This window comes from Pongo abelii, chromosome 4 (genome assembly GCF_028885655.2).
Source record: "Pongo abelii isolate AG06213 chromosome 4, NHGRI_mPonAbe1-v2.0_pri, whole genome shotgun sequence".
In the NCBI taxonomy this organism is placed as follows: domain Eukaryota; kingdom Metazoa; phylum Chordata; class Mammalia; order Primates; family Hominidae; genus Pongo; species Pongo abelii.
Genome location: NC_071989.2, coordinates 75152592 through 75169477, shown reverse-complemented (window position 1 = coordinate 75169477; position 16886 = coordinate 75152592). Strand labels below are relative to the sequence as shown.

General features: G+C 42.5%; 1 protein-coding gene across 7 annotated transcripts in view; it reads right to left on the bottom strand.

Annotated features, from left to right (window-relative positions):
• Positions 1-16886, bottom strand: part of ERBIN (erbb2 interacting protein) — a 151033-nt gene that overhangs the window by 90399 nt on the left and 43748 nt on the right. For 6 of the 7 annotated variants that reach the window (XM_054556421.2, XM_054556420.2, XM_063724125.1 and 3 more), the window contains exon 2: positions 1462-1509. The gene's annotated coding sequence lies outside the window, so the exon portion shown is untranslated. Of the gene's footprint in view, positions 1-1461; positions 1510-10347; positions 10412-16886 lie in introns of those variants that run through there. The other variant, XM_054556422.2, reaches the window with a different exon arrangement.

Genomic DNA, 16886 nt, shown 5'->3' with positions numbered 1-16886 from the left:
CATGCTGGTGTGCTGCACCCATTAACTCGCCATTTAGCATTAGGTATATCTCCTAATGCTATCCCTCCCCCCTCCCCGCACCCCACAACAGTCCCCAGAGTGTGATGTTCCCCTTCCTGTGTCCATGTGTTCTCATTGTTCAATTCCCATCTATGAGTGAGAACATGCGGTGTTTGGTTTTTTGTCCTTGCGACAGTTTACTGAGAATGATGATTTCCAATTTCATCCATGTCCCTAACAAAGGACATGTTGTTCTAGACATTTTAAGAATACAACTGATACTGAGTTAGGAGGACACTTAAGAATGGGAAAGAATTGTATCTGCTATGTCCAGTATGGTAGCCACTAGACACATGTGCCTATTTAAACTTAGTATTAAAAGCTAAATCAAATAAAATTAAAAATTCAGCTTATTAGTCACACGTGTAAACGCTTAATGGCCTCTGGACCATACTGGGTCCAAACATATAAAGATAACATATAAAGATGTAGGGCACTTGAGGTATAAGACAATTTATAGGGTCAAGTAATTGTTAATGGAGATATAACAATTTCCAATTTTTTTTCTGTAGAGTTAATCATGTTGCAGGCAGACAAACAGAAATTGTAGAACTTCTCTGAAAGGAGAACGAATTCAGAAAAGGAAGATTAGACTGGGCTCTAGGAAGCTAAATAGAGTTGAAATCTCAAAGGAAAACTTTCTGTGAATAAAGAGTATAAAGACAGTGGTTTAGACCTCAGATCAAATTCAGCGGGCCTGGTGCCAATATAAAAATGAACACCAAATCTATATAGGCCTGCAAGTGGAAGTGGTATAGACTAAAAACTGCTGACTGATAAGAAAGGTTGAGAACCTTAATTCTTGAGGGCAGAGGAGGAAAGTAACATATGAAAGAGAAGTAAATGAGTAGCAGTATCCAAAGACTGATTCTCCTTTACAGAATAACACAAGAAAATAATCCAAAAGGAAGAAAGCCTAGTCTGATCAGAACTGAATTGATCAACATGGGAACTGCTCATTAGAATTTCAGGTATGTGATAAGGAAGAGCCACTTTATAAATCAGAAGTAACACTGTAGACATAAGAATCTTCTAATCACAATGGAGAAGAAAGTGTCGACCCAGAAAATGAGCACAATAATAAGCTTTTTTTTTTTTTTTGGAAACAGGGTCACACTCTGTCGCCCAGGCTGGAGTGCAGTGGTGCGATCTTGGCTCACTGCAACCTCGATCTCCCAGGCTCAAGTGATCCTCCCACCTCAGCTTCCCAAGGGTACTACCATGCCACCAGCCACCATGCCAGGCTAATTTTTGTAATTTCTACTGAGATGGGGGTTTTGCCATGTTGCCCAGGCTGGTCTCAAACTCCCGCACTGACCTCCCAAGTGCTGGGATTAGAGGCATGTGCCACTGCAACTGGCTGCTGAAAACTTTCTACCAAAAGAAATTGAAGTTACTTACCAGTGGGTTGAATTTATCTCCCTGATGTTTCTTAATTGAGCCAACATTCTATGGAAAGCAAAAAAAGAACCAAAATTAACAATAAAAACGGATCTTTATGACTTTAAGGAACATCTCTTTAAATATCTAATTTATATAAAAGTTAAACTTCTCAAAAATTAACCTCTGTAAACTGAAAATAGTTAAGATCAAACAGTCAAACCAAAATATTAGCCTCTTAAACACACACACACACACACACACATATTTACTAGCTTCTAAATAAATGACTAGCTTTTTTTTTTTTTTAAGAGACTGGGTCTCACTCTGTCACCTAGACTGGAGCCCAATGGCACAAACATGACTCACTGCAGCCTCAAACTCCTGGGCTCAATCAATCCTCCCACCTCAGCCTCCTGAGAAGCTAGGACTACAGGTGTATACCAACATACGCAGCTAATTTAAAAAAATTTTTTAGAGACTGGGTCTCACTATGTTGGCCATGCTGGTCTTGAACTCCTGGCCTTAAGCGATTCTCCCACCTCAGTCTCCCAAAGTGCTGGGATTACAAACGTGAGACACTGCACCCAGCCAAATGGCTATCTTTATAGTGGATAGTCTTCATACATTTATAAACTCTTGAAAGCCCTCATTATATAAATACTCTTTCACCTACCATTAAAATGCCATTAATTTGAACTTACTGAGAAATAATTTTCCAAGCAAATAAACTCGAATGGCCAATTATATTTTAGTAATTTTTCATAGTTCTATGTGGCAGGCACTGTTAATTGTTTATGGGATTTATTTTCCCTTCTAAGATTTTTTTTTTTTTTTGGAGACGTATCACTCTGTTGCCCAGGCTGGAGTACCGTGGTACAATCTCAGCTCACTACAACCTCCACTTCCTGGGTTCAAGCGATTCTCCTGCCTCAGCCTGCCGAGTAGCTGGGATTACAGGTGTGCACCACAACACCTGGCTAACTCTTTTTTTAGAGATGGGGTTTTGCCATGTTGGCCAGGCTGGTCTCAAACTCCTGACCTCAAGTGATCCAACCACCTTGGCCTCCCAAAATGCTGGGATTACAGGCGTGAGCCACCACGCCTGGACTTTTTTTTTTTTTTTGAGACAGGGTCTTGCTCTGTCACCCAGGCTGGAATGCAGTGGCACAATCGCGGCTCACTTCAGCCTTAACCTCCTGGGCTCAAAGGATCCTCCTGCCTTAGCCTCTTGAGTGGCTGGGACTATAAGCATGCACCACCACACCCAGCTAACCCTTTTTTTTTTTTTTTTGTAAGAGTGTGTGTGTGTGTAGAGACAGTGTCTCACTATGTTGCCCAGGCTGGTCTCAAACTCCTGGCTCAGCAATCCTCCCACCCAATTCAGCCTCCCAAAGTGCTGGGTTTACAGGTGTGACCTGGCCTTCCTTTCAAGACTAGATTATTCAGGGCAGTAAGGGGCCCAGCTCAATTACCACTTTTGAGCTTCCCATGCCTGGAGGGGTAAACAAGAAATGGGTAACACAGTGAAAATCAAAGACTTATATTCTGAAGTCTGCTTTGGGGGTGATGTGCCGGTTAATTCTGGAAAAACATTTGCTTTCCTGATAAATGGGAGCAAATACGTCTGACACCACCACTCTCCCATTTTTCTAGCCTTGTATGTGTACACAGTATCTAGTGCTGCAACAACCATCCTATTACCGTAAGTCAACAAGCATGAGAATTAATAACCAGCCAATAAATAAGACTGACAGAGGAAAAAAACGAAACAAGCTGGGGTTTCAAACAGCATTGCTGAGCAGCTGAATTAATGCTAACTATTCTCTATTTCTGGATTTCTTGGTATGTGGGAAAACTAATTCCCTTATTTGCTTAAACTATTGCTATGTTTTCTGTACTTGCAGCCAACACATTCCAAAGTGAGACAGTCTAAAACACAAAATAATACTCTTAATAAAAAGTACATACATGATAAATCATCTTTTTCTTAAAAACTGAGAGTAATATCCATTTATGTGTTTCAGAATTTCAGAACTGCCCTAAATACATCAAGCTATTTGTCGCTATGCCAAATGGTATAGGACTAACGTGTTTAACATGTGTGTTTAACGTTCTCTAAGAATTCTACATATACTGCATGCCACAAAAAACAACAACAACAAAGCTGTGTGTACAGCAAGCAAAGTTGGCCACCAAATCTTCCGTCACTCATACACACTCCCACAGACATGACAGTCTGGTGGAACGGAGCTGCCACTAAACTGAAATGGAGTAAGACCATGGTAGGAGCAAGGCAGAGAGAAGAGAGATGTTTGTATTCAAAAACTTTACTTTGAAATACTTGAAAGGTATCTGAGTAGGACACTGAGTAAGCAGCTGGATATAGGCATTCAGAGATGTGGGAAGAGATCCAAGCTGTGGATATAAATTTGAAAGTCATCTGCTTATAGATGATATTTAAAGCAATAAAATTAGATGAGATCATCAAGGGCAGGAGGGCAGATAGAAAAGAGAACAGGTTCAATGGCTGAGCCCCAAAACATTATAGATGACCAGCAAAGGACACTGAAGAGAAGCAGTCAAGTGAGGCAAAAGAAACACCCCACCACAAGAGAAAAAGTGTGATATTCTAAAAGCCAGGTGGACAAAAAAAATGTTTCAGGGAGGAAGATGTTATCAACTCTGTTAATAAGGACTTAGAATGGCCACTGTGTATTAATGTGAAAGTCATCAATTATCTTGACAAAACCACCTCTAGTTGGTGGGGCAAAACACTATTTGGAAGGGATTCAAGAAGGAACAGAAGAACTAGAATCGACAACTCAGGTAGTTTTGCTATATAAAACATTAGAAAAATCAAGTAGTTGCCACCCGAATATGAATCAAGAGATACAACAGTAGATTTGTAGACAGATAGACAGAAATAATCTAGCAGAGAAAGAGAGGAGCTCATTGATAATTTTCATAAGTAGGATTTGGGCAACCATTCATAGACTGCCCTAGTAAACTGACACCAATTTAAAAAGCTGCTCATGAGGAAGAAAAACAAATCTTGGCTGTAATTGCAACTAGCTAGTTAATATTCACTCGTTATTTTTGAAAAATACAGATACTATACCCTCTCCCTAGAGATTCTGATTTAGTAAATTAGGTACAGTATAAAACTCAAAATTCTTTGTCTTAAACAAAATGTCGGGCCGGGCGTGGTGGCTCACGCCTGTAATCCCAGCACTCTGGGAAGCTGAAGCAGATGGATCACAAGGTCAGGAGACTGAGACCAGCCTGGCCAACATGGTGAAACCCCACCTCTACTAAAAATACAAAAATTAACTGGGCGTGGTGGTGTGCACCTGTAATCCCAGCACTCCAGAGGCTGAGGCTGGAGTGAGCCAACATTGCGCCACTGCACTCCAGCCTGGGCGACAGACCAAGACTCCGTCTCCAACCAACAACAAAAAAATGTCATGTGATTCCTTTTTCCAACACACTTTCAACAATAATCAATGCATGGTCAATCTTATTTCATCTATACCATAGCCACTATTATTTAGCCTTCCCCATCCTCTACTTGAGATTATTTTGACAAGTCTCAGTTTGAGAATTACTACAAAAATTGAAAAGTAAAATCACTAGAAAGGTTTTTTTTTTTTTTTTAATATAGCACATCTTCTATTTACCTAAAGAGATCACAAGACATACCTGGCTAGTTTTTTTTTTTTCACTGAGCAATAAAGTTTAATTAACCAGTACCGCGAGGTCACCTTCATGGATTAGCATCCCGCTGTGAGCTGAAGGACTGAACAAGCAGAAGCATAGTCCAAACCCATCCCTCGACGCTCCCCACTGTGCAGATGGACTTACTGAGGCTCCAGCATACACTGCTTGCTCAGCACTTTATCTATTTCAGGCCAAAGTGTCAGCAGAACTGATACCCACAGGGCATCCAAGTCCACATCCAGACCCAGTTCCCTCTGCGACCCTCTCTTAAACCGAGCCACTGACTGCTGATGGTGAGTTCTCAATCATGGGCTGCACTGAGGGTGCCAGAGGCCTGGCTGGGCATGCAGCCTGGTGGGTATGGAGTGAAGGGGATTTGGGAGTGGCATCTAGAAGGTCAGCATGAGGGACAGTGAGGAGAAAGAGAACCCATGGCTTGCAGCCAGCAGGGGAAACGGGCCCAGTGCACAGACGGGGCCCCTAGTGAAGCCCATCCAGGCCAACTGCCCTCAGTGTAGGTCTGAGTGGAAAACGACAAGACTGATAAGTGAAGAAAATGCGAGAAGCTGAGTGGGCAGGGGGCCCACTGCCTCCTGCCTACAAGGAGGCCATGCTGGGTGTGCAAACGGAATAGCAAGTACACAAAGATCCTCACTGAAGGGGCCCGAAGAGACATGAGGCCAGAGGAGTCAGGGCCGGCAGGGCCAGCCACTCCCAACGTCAGTTATCCCTTGCCGGCCAATATGTTAGGACCAGCTGCTCCACGGAGACGATCTGGTCCACTATTTCCTAGAAACTGGAATTTGCTGCTTGGTACCTCCTCTTGGGGTGAGCTGCCACACGGGGAGCAGGTGGGAGAAGGGCAGCTGGCTGGAGGACAGTGGCTCCTGGGTGTGCACTGGCATCTGCCACATGTGCACCGTGATGCTAGGTTCGTATGTGCTGCCCTGGGAGCTCGAGCACCCGGCCCTTTCTCTGTGCAGGGGACTGAGGTGCACAACCACAGTCACCCAGGTCCTCCCCTAGTCATCCTCATAGATGCCAGGCCTCCAGATCCACAGACAGTTCAGGGGGTGCCCTGAGATGCAGAGAAGCTTCGGAGGCCATGGCAAGGCTGCACTCTGGGGTCGCCTCAAGGCGCACATGTATACTCGTATACTCGGCTGGATTTAAAAGCAATCTTAAACCGTGGTGCAATATTTCATTTTGTAAAAACGTAAAACAAAGTCTCCTCAGGCATGCCCACACCTATTAGATGGTATTTAGTGGTTGTGTAAGATCATTTAGTTTAATCATAGTTATCACAATGTTGCTAATCTGTATTTGGTATATTTGTGCTTAGTTCCAAGGCATTTTATGAACATTATTAACCCCTTACTGATAAGTACATAAATAGTAAACAATTAAAATAATATGAAAAAGAATAAAGATAGGACAGTAAGAAAAGTAAAAAAAAGTTTTTTTTTAACTGAAAAAATTATAAACGCTGTGTAAGAGCGTTTATAAGGACAACAGTCAAAAACTAAATATATATAAAATGTGATATGCCTACAACATATACAAGAAATAAGGAAAAGATGCTGATGGCTAGATCATACTTATAACTAGAAGATCAACATCAATGTCTGGTCCCATTAGCTTAATTCTAATCAAGAAGAAAGCTGGGTGTTTTTTCAATATGAACAGTGTTAAAATTTTATATCAAACTATAGTTAGCCTACACATGTCTAAAAATGTATTGCTGTGCAATTAAGTGGTAGACATAGACACTGAAGTTACCAAGGAATCCTTCCATTCGCAAAATTTTCCATTTTTATATTTTTAGATACAATTTACATAATGAACACATTCTAAGAGTATAGATGGTAGAGAAACATAATCATATAACCAGCAGGAATCAACACATGTGTAAGATTTCCATCACCCTACAAGGTTCACACTTGCCCCTTCCCAGTCAACATCCTGACCAAGACAGCCTGTCCTGAATAAAAGTACATTGTGTACAAGCGTTATAAGAACACAGGCTTCTGTTCTCATAGGTAAATATATGGGAATGAAACTGCTGGGTCACAGTCTATAAGTAATTTAATTCTACTCAAAACTATTGTCTTACAAAGTGGTTTTATTATTTAACACTCCCAGCAAAGAGAATTCCAATTACATTCTCACCAACACTTGGTACTGTCAGTCTTTCTTAATTTTGGCCTATGTAATTGCAGTATCTGGTTTTTATTTTGCATTTTTCTAATTACAAATGGCAATGAGGAGGAGCCTTATCTGTATATAGATCTCATTTTGATGAGACAGATCATCAAGCCTCATACTCTAATGGAATAAGACTTTTGGAGAAGAGTGATCAAATTTTGTATATGAGAGGAAGGCAAATTATTGTGATCAAGAGTACACTGTGTTGAAAGACAATTCTCCATAAACATTTCACATTCCTGCATGTTCTCGGTCCTCTAAGCAATGTCATTTACATAAGGTGTTTGTATAGAGACATTCTAGGATAATAACACTAAGCAAGATTGAGAGAGTCCACCTTCCCCTCCCCAGAAAAGATTTGCTTATACTCCAGAGGAGAGGATGGACAGGTTACCAGTGGTCCTAAATAAGATCAGGTTTTCCAATTTGGGGTTCTCCTCCTGTAACGTACGCTACTGCATGGGCAGGTACTACAGGACTTTCAGTATGTCACCCTGTGAAGATTAAGGCTCAAAGAACTGACACAAGACATTGCTCTAGTTACTGCTTTTGTGGTAATAATCTCTCTTTGTCTCTAATCTAAAGGTATTCTGTTTTCTGGCAGGCTTAACTTTTTAGCTTGTAAATAGGGTAAAATCTCAGACTTCACTATTTTCTGACTTTACCACTGTAGACTGAAAAACATGGCCAGAATGTTTTACACCACCTAAAATCATGAGATAGAATCTATTTCCCCAACCCCATGAATTTGGGCAGGCCTTGTGACTTGTTTACATCAACTCAATGCAACATAACTTTTGTTGGGCAAGTGACAGTCCCTAAGCCTCATGATTTGCAAAGTCCACCTTTACCTTCTTTGAATGTTGCCCTGAGAATACAATGCCACAAAGAAGCCTGAGATAAAAGACCACATGCTGATTCACATAATTCAGAGAAATAGTCAACTGCTATCGTTTTAAGCCACCAAGTGGTGGAGAGATTCTTAACACAGAAACAGATACCTAAAACAATTGGTTTTTGTTGTTTAAAAATAACTAAAACAAAATTTTTAAATAGTTATTTCCTTTCTATCCTTGTAACAGCTATAGAATCTGTACCATAAGCACCTCCCTCATTTTTTATAGCAGTAATCTGCGGATTTTTTTATTCCCCTCAGTCAATCTTGCTAGAGGTTTATCAATTGTATTGATCTTTTCAAAGAGGAAATGTTAGCACTACATTTAATAATTTTGATGTTGTCTTTTGCTGAATTTATTTAATGTCCTTTCTAATTTTCCATTTGATTTATTCGTTTACTGATGGGTTGTTCAAAATTGACTTCCTTAATTTCAAAATATTTGGTAATCTACCAAACCTCATTTTGTTGCTGATTTCTATGTAATTCCAATGCAGTCAACAGAACAGTACTATCATTTCAAGCCTTTGAAATATGTTGAGACTTTCGACGGCCCCACATAATTCTTAGTGAGAGGTTCCACGTGTACATGAATGTCACACACTGCATCTCTTGGGTATAATGTTCTACAAATGTCAATTAGATAAAATTGGTTGACAGTTGTGTTCAAATCTTCTATAGCCTCACCAATTTACAGCTTTTTCTGTAAGTTATCGAAAAGTATAGGTATCTCTTAACTACAGTTGTAAATTTATCTATTCTTTTATATTTATCTCACCTATGTTGGAGATCCATTATACAGTGAATAGATATTTAGGGCTCATATCTTCTTGGTGAATGGATCCTTCTCACATTACGAGGTTTTTTTTTTTCCTGCTAGTAATCCTTGTCTTTTAGTGTTTTGCCTGATGTCACGATAGCCATAGGAGCTTTCTCTTGATTAGTGTTAATATGGTAATATATTTTCCATCTATTACTTTTAACCAAATGTCTTTACATTTCAAGTACCCATTTGTAGGAAGCATAATGTTGGGTCCTTTTAGAAATCAAATTTGACAATTTCTATGTTTTAATGGTGGGCTTAGATCTTTCATATTTTATGTAATTATTGCTATGACAGAACTTAAAACTATCACATTATTATTTATTTTTGCTTTGTTTTTGTTTTTTTTGAGATGGAGTCTTGCTTTGTCATCCAGGCTGGAGTGCAGTGGCATGATCTTGGCTCACTGCAGCCTCCACCTCCCAGGTTCACGCGATTCTCCTGCCTCGGTCTCCTGAGTAGCTTGGACTACAGGCGCCCAACACTGCACCCAACACCACACCCAGCTAATTTTTGTATTTTTAGTAGAGACAGGGTTTCCCCATGTTGGCCAGACTGGTCTCGAACTCCTGACCTCAAGTGATCTCCCTGCCTTGGCCTCCCAAACCACTGGGATTACAGGTGTGAGCCACCACATCCAGCATCATATTTATTTTCTGTTTGTTCTTTGTTCCTCTTTTCTTTTTTTTTTTTTTTTTTTAGTATTTATTGATCATTCTTGGGTGTTGATCATTCTTGGAGAGGGGGATATGGCAGGGTCATAGGATAATAGTGGAGAGAAGGTCAGGAGATAAACACATGAACAAAGGTCTCTGGTTTTCCTAGGCAGAGGACCCTGCGGCCTTCTGCAGTGTTTGTGTCCCTGGGTACTTGAGATTAGGGAGTGGTGATGACTCTTAAAGAGCATGCTGCCTTCAAGCATCTGTTTAACAAAGCACATCTTGCACCGCCCTTAATCCATTTAACCCTGAGTTGACACAGCACATGTTTCAGAGAGCAGGGGGCTGGGGGAAAGGCCATAGATCAACAGCATCCCAAGGCAGAAGAACTACTCCTAGTCAGAACAAAATGGAGTCTCCTATGCCCACCTCTTTCTACACAGACACAGCAACAATCTGATCTCTCCTTCCTTTCCCCACACTTCCCCCTCTTCTTTTCAACAAAACCGTCATCGTCCTCATGGCCCGCTCCCGATGGTCGCTGTCTCTTCGGAGCTGTTGGGTACACCTCCCAGACAGGGCGGCCGGGCAGAGGCGCTCCTCACCTCCCAGACAAGGTGGCCGGGCAGAGGCGCTCCTCCCTTCCCAGATGGGGCAGCCGGGCAGAGGCGCTCCTCACTTCCTCCCAGACGGGGTGGCGGCCAGGCAGAGGCGCTCCTCACCTCCCAGACGGGGCGGCCGGGCAGAGACGCTCCTCACTTCCCAGACGGGGCAGCCGGGCAGAGGTGCTCCTCATCTCCCAGACGGGGCAGCCGGGCAGAGGTGCTCCTCGCTTCCTCCCAGACGGGGTGGCTGCCGGGCAGAGGCACTCCTCACCTCCCAGACGGGGCGGCCGGGCAGAGGCGCTCCTCACATCCCACACGATGGGCGGCCGGGCAGAGACGTTCCTCACTTCCTATACGGGATGGCGGCCGGGCAGAGGCGCTCCTCACTTCCCAGATGGGGCGGCTGGGCAGAGAGGCTCCTCACATCCCAGACGATGGGCGGCCAGGCAGAGACGCTCCTCACTTCCTAGACGGGGTGGCGGCGGGGCAGAGGCTGTAATCTTAGCAGTTTAAGAGGCCAAGGCAGGAGGCTGGTAGGTGGAGGTTGTAGCAAGCCGAGATCACGCCACTGCACTCCAGCCTGAGCACCACTGAGCATTGAGTGAGCGAGACTCCGTCTGCAATCCCAGCACCTCGGGAGGCCGAGGCAGGCAGATCACTCGAGGCCAGGAGCTGGAGACCAGCCCGGTCAACACGGCGAAACCCTGTCTCCACCAAAAACACAAAAACCATTCAGGCGTGGCGGCGAGCCTGCAATCCCAGGCACCCGGCAGGCCGAGGCAGGAGAGTCACAGGAGCCCGAGGCAGGGAGGTTGCAGCGAGCCGAGATCACGGCAGCACAGTCCAGCTTCGGCAACAGAGGGAGACCGAAAAAAGGAGAGGGAGACCGAAGAAAGGGGAGAGGGAGAGGGAGAGGGAGAGGAGGGAGAGGAGGGAGAGGGAGAGGGAGAGGGAGAGGAGAGGGAGAGGGAGGGGAGAGGGAGAGGGAGGGGAGAGGGAGAGGGAGGGGAGAGGGAGAGGGAGGGGAGAGGGAGAGGGAGGGGAGAGGGAGAGGGAGGGAGAGGAGGGAGAGGAGGGAGAGGAGGGAGAGGAGGGAGAGGAGGGAGAGGGAGAGGAGGGAGAGGGAGAGGAGGGAGAGGGAGAGGAGGGAGAGGGAGAGGAGGGAGAGGGAGAGGAGGGAGAGGAGGGAGAGGGAGAGGGAGAGGAGCCTTTGTTCCTCTTTTCTTACCTTTTAATAAAGCTTTCCTTTTACTCCATTTTATCTCCTTTTATGGACTTTTAGCTATCCTACATTTTTGGTTGCTCTAGAAATTACAATATGCATTCTTCATTCATCATAGCCCATTTTCAAATGATATTACACCATTTCACATATAACCTAAGTACTATAAAAGAGTATGCGTATATTTACTTCCAACTTTTGTGCTGTCTTGTATTTTACTGATACATACTATAAATTCGATAATGCATTGTTATTTTTGGCTTTGTGCTATCCACTGTCATTGATATAAATTTAAAAACTAGAAGATAAACTTTCCTATTCACACATTTACCATTTCCTTGTGTCTTTATTTCTTATCATAGAACTGCTATTAAGGCTATTTGATCAATTTTTAAAATTTAAGATATTCTATTTTCCAGTTCCAGAATATGCATTTGGTTTTTTGGCATGTCCATTACTTACCTGAAATACTCAATCCCCCATATATTATCCTGCCAATTGCCTTAATGTTCTTTTCTCCTAATTCCAATAATTGGGTCATCCATAAGCCTATACAATCATCCTTTTCCATGTCTTTGTATGTTTCATATATTTTATAATATTCTAGACACTGTAAGGTAACAGTCAGAAATTCAGTATAATTTTTATTCATTTGGTTTGCCGGTTTTTTTCCAGACAGGGTCTCAGTCACCAAGGCTGGAGTGCACTGGCACAACCTCAGCTCACTGCAGCCTCAACCTCCCAGGTTCAAGTAATCCCCAACCTCAGTCTCCCAAATAGCTGGGACTACAGGCATGCACCACCACCACAGTCAGCAGTTTTTTATTTTTTGTGGAGACAGGGTCCCACTATGCTGCCCAGGCTGGTCTTGAACTCCTGGGCTAAAGCAATCCTCCTGCTTCCACCTCTCAAAGTGCTAGGATTACAGGCATAAGCCACCACGCCCCACTATAATATTGTTTTAAGTGTTATTTTCCAGGGAGTGTAAGGTCCTTCTACTTCTCCCAGGATAAAGGTTGGAAATTCAGATTTCTAGTAGAGTCCATTTGAGCTGGCAGCAGCTTTAGTTAGACTCAATTCATCTGTAATCAGCCCAAATCCCAACCTCCCCATCACCGACCCACAGCCACCTTTTCAGTCTTGTCAAATCTGAGGTAGTAGAAGCTTGGGTTGCAGTTCCAAATATTTTTTGGTTCAGTTTACCTTCAGATTCAAGTCCAACAGGGTCCCAAATTCCAAGCACTCCTTGAATTTGCAGGACTACATGATTTCTCTATGTTTTCAATCCTCTCCTCTCCTGCGACTTCTTGGCAAAATGTAACAGGGAAAGACAGACCCAAGTATCATGCTTAATTATTTGATTTTTGCCTTTGAGGCTCTGTCAGAGTCCCACATCTTCCCTAAAGCCCACACTGTCATTCAAGGATCCTAATTCTTGAATGCCTTTATCCTATCCCTTCAACGTCTCTCCATATTATCCGCCTATACTGATACCAGGCACCTGCCCCCAGGCAGGCAAACTGCCACATTCACCTACACAGAACTCTTGCTATTTCTGAAATTCAGATCACTAAGACTTCCTTGAGTCCACCAATTTTTGCTAGCCCTATTTTATAAAGTGTAGGTCAAGGTAGAAGAATCTGTGGAATCCTCTTCCATCTCAGTGTAGCAGGACTGACAACTTAGGAAACAAGAGAGCCTCAATTTTTTTTCAAAAGAAAAAGTCGTTCATTCCACAATTAGAAATATGACTACAAATGCAAACATCTCAGACAGAATTAACTATGAAAAACTGACATTAGACCATTCTATAATCTGAAGGAAAAGGTGGAAGAGAATGAGGAAAGAAAACAGCTCAATATGGCTCATAACAATACTTGGAAAAGGTGAAACTGCATAAAATAAAGACTGGAAGTCTGTGGGTAAATTTCACCTGTTCCTAGCATAGAGTTGACTTGGCTATTTTCAACAATAGGTCAATAAAAGGTGTGCAAAAAGACATTTGTGACAATACAGATCACAAATATGTATATTCACAAAGTTGTTGCTTAATATGACAGGGAAATTAAATCATGACATTGTTTCAAACCTGGAAATAGCTTTCTCGTATAATCTTTCTTTTTTTGGGTGAGACAGTCTCATTCTGTCAACCAGGCTGGAGTACAGTGGTGCAATCTCAGCTCACTGCAACCTCTGCCTCCCGGGTTCAAGCAATTATGCTTCAGCCTCCACAGTAGCTGGGATTACAAGTGTATGCCACTACATATAGTTAATTTTTGTATTTTTAATGGAGATGGGGTTTCACCATGTTGGCCAGGATGGTCTCAAACTCCTGGCCTCAAGTGATCCAAGCACCTCAGCTTCCCAAAGTGCTGGGATTATAGGTGCAAGCCACTGTGCCCAGCCTCTCATACAGTCTTGGCTGGATTCTAAACTCTTTCCCCATAAGATACGATCCTGTAGCAGGATTAATTTCCCCACAGGTATTCCATCACTTCACTTCCTCATGTTTATGTCTATGCCAGAGTACTTCCCAATCACCTTTGTTTCTCCTAGTAACTTGTAACTTCTTTTCCTCCATGAATATATGCATGACTTAGGGAGCCCTAAATGGAAACAGAAAAAGGCAGTCAAATTAACTAGAAAGAACCCTAATTATGATGGGGAATATTAAGTCTATCCTTACAAAGAGAAACAGTCTAAAATACTCTAAACTGATTGTGACCACACACAGCAATATGCTATACCAAGCAGGTGTATTTTTTCTCTCATCTTAAAAAAGAATCTCTCCTGAAACCACATCTCTCTCTACAGCTACCAACCCATTACTCTGCTGCCTTTTACAGAAAAATTCCTCAAACAAGTTGTCCACATGCACTGACTTCAATTATTCTATCAAGTGTTCCTAAATCCACTCCAATCACACTTTTGTCCCCATCATTTCAAGAAAAACGGTTCTTAAAACATCTAAATTCAATAGACAATCCGGCCGGGCGCAGTGGCCCACACCTGCAATCCCAGCACTTTGGGAGACCAAGGCAGGTGGATCACTTGAAGCCAAGAGTTTGCAACCAGCCTGGCCAACGTGGTGAAAGCTAGTTTCTACTAAAAATGCAAAAATTACCCAGGCGTGATGCCAGGCACCTGTAATTCCAGCTATTCGGGAGGCTGAGGCAAGAGAATCGCTTGAACCTGGGAGGTGGAGGTTGCAGTGAGCCGAGATTGCGCCACTGCACTACAGCCTGGGTGACAGAGTGAGACTCCATTGCAAAAATTAAAAAATATGGCTGGATGTGGTGGCTCACGCATGTAATCCCAGCACTTCGGGAGGCCAAGGCAGGCAGATCACTTGAGGTCAGGAATTTGAGACCAGCCTGGCCAACATAGTGAAATCCTGTCTCTACTAATAATACAAAAATCAGCTGGGCATCGTGGCACATGCCTGTAATCCCAGCTATTCAAGAGGCTGAGGCAGGGGAACTGCTTGAACCCAGGAGGCAAAGGTTGCAGTGAGCCAAGATTGCACCACTGCAATCCAGGGCAATAGAGCGAGACTCCACCTCAAATATAAATAACTAAATAAAATAAATTCAATAGACAATCTAAATTCACTTCTCCCCCTTGCTTTCTTAGTAGCATCGCTTCCCCTTACAAGATTTCTTCATTTAGCTTCCAACACACCACACATCCTCCTAGTTTTGTTCCTATACCACTGGTCAAACCTCAGTTTCCTTTGCTAGTTGCTCCTCTTTAGACCAACCTCTTAACGCATTCCTAATGATACAAAGAACGTATTATCTTGGCCTTCTTTTCTATATATACTCACACCTTTGGTGATCATCCAGTTTCAATTCCCAAACTCTTATCTACCTTTTAAATACTAAGTACTCTAATGACTGCTGTCTTAGTTTGGGTTCTCCCAAAAGCAATGGCTGAGGTAAGAACCTGATTAAAAGCAGTCTGTCTAGAGAATGACCTACAGGAGCAGGAAGAATAAGACAGGGATGGAAGAAAGGCCAATAAAAGGAGTAGTATACTGTCAATGTCATCCCTAAAGATAACAGGGGATCAATCTACTTAAACCTCCCAAGAAGCATATAGATGGTCTCTGAAAATTCTCTCCAGATAGGATGAGATGTGAGCTTTTATCCATCCAGTATGATACAGGAGCAGCACTGCCTCTATAGGCATTACCTCTGCCTCACTACCAATCTATGCTTGCTTTCTAATAATCAAAGGTCACAGGACAAATAAGAAGTCTTAGACGCAAAGTTTAATAGCATTTGCATAACATCAATGGTTCTCAATGAGTGTAAGGACACCTCAGCAGGTCCACAAATGCCAAAGCTCCACATCATAATAAGTCCACTGTCAATATACCTATTGAGAAAACACTTATATACATATGGATTTTTGTTTTTGCTGCAATAAAACTCCATGGCCCAAGGGTACTCTCAAGTAGCTGGGACTACATGTGTGCACCACCACATCTGGGTAATTTTTTTAGTTTTTATTTTGTAGAGATGGAGTTTCGCTATGTTGCCCAGGCTGGTCTCAAACTCCTGGCCTCAAGCAATCCCCCAACCTCAGCCTCCCAAAGTGCTGGAATTACAGGCATGAGTCACCGCCCCTGGCCTCAGCCCACTTTTATGTATTAGCACAATAGATTCCAAACGGATTACCTAATTCTATTTAGTCTGCACCTAATTTTTTTCCTTAAAATCATTTATTTTACTATCTCCCTTTCCCCTTTAAAAACCTAAAAAACATTTCTTAATCCCCAAACCTCCTTAATCTATTCCCAATTTGTCTTTATATAACTTTACTACTGAATCAAATCCTTTGTTCAGGTCAGGCCTTTTGCCTTACTACTGACTCCTCATTCCACCTACCCAATTCAATACACTAATTACTTCTTTGGTTCTTTAAGTGGTATTTTAAGTGAAAGTGACTATAAATAAAATGTTTTTATGCAGTGTGTCTACTGCCCTAGAAACTGAACCAGACCTGTTGAAAAGCATGACCTGATTTGAGAATCCTAGATGTGAGTGTCACAGTGCATGAAATTCCACCATTAGTTATTTCTTCTGGTCCCTCTTCATACATCCTCTATTAAAATGCAAATTAATCTGGAAGAGACAAGGCCCTAATTTACTTTTTTAAATTTATTTTATTTTTATTATACTTTAAGTTCTAGGGTACATGTGCCCAACGTGCAAGTTTGTTACATACGTATACATGTGCCATGTTGGTGTGCTGCACCCATTAACTCATCATTTACATTGGGTATATCTCCTAATGCTTTCCCTCCCTGCTC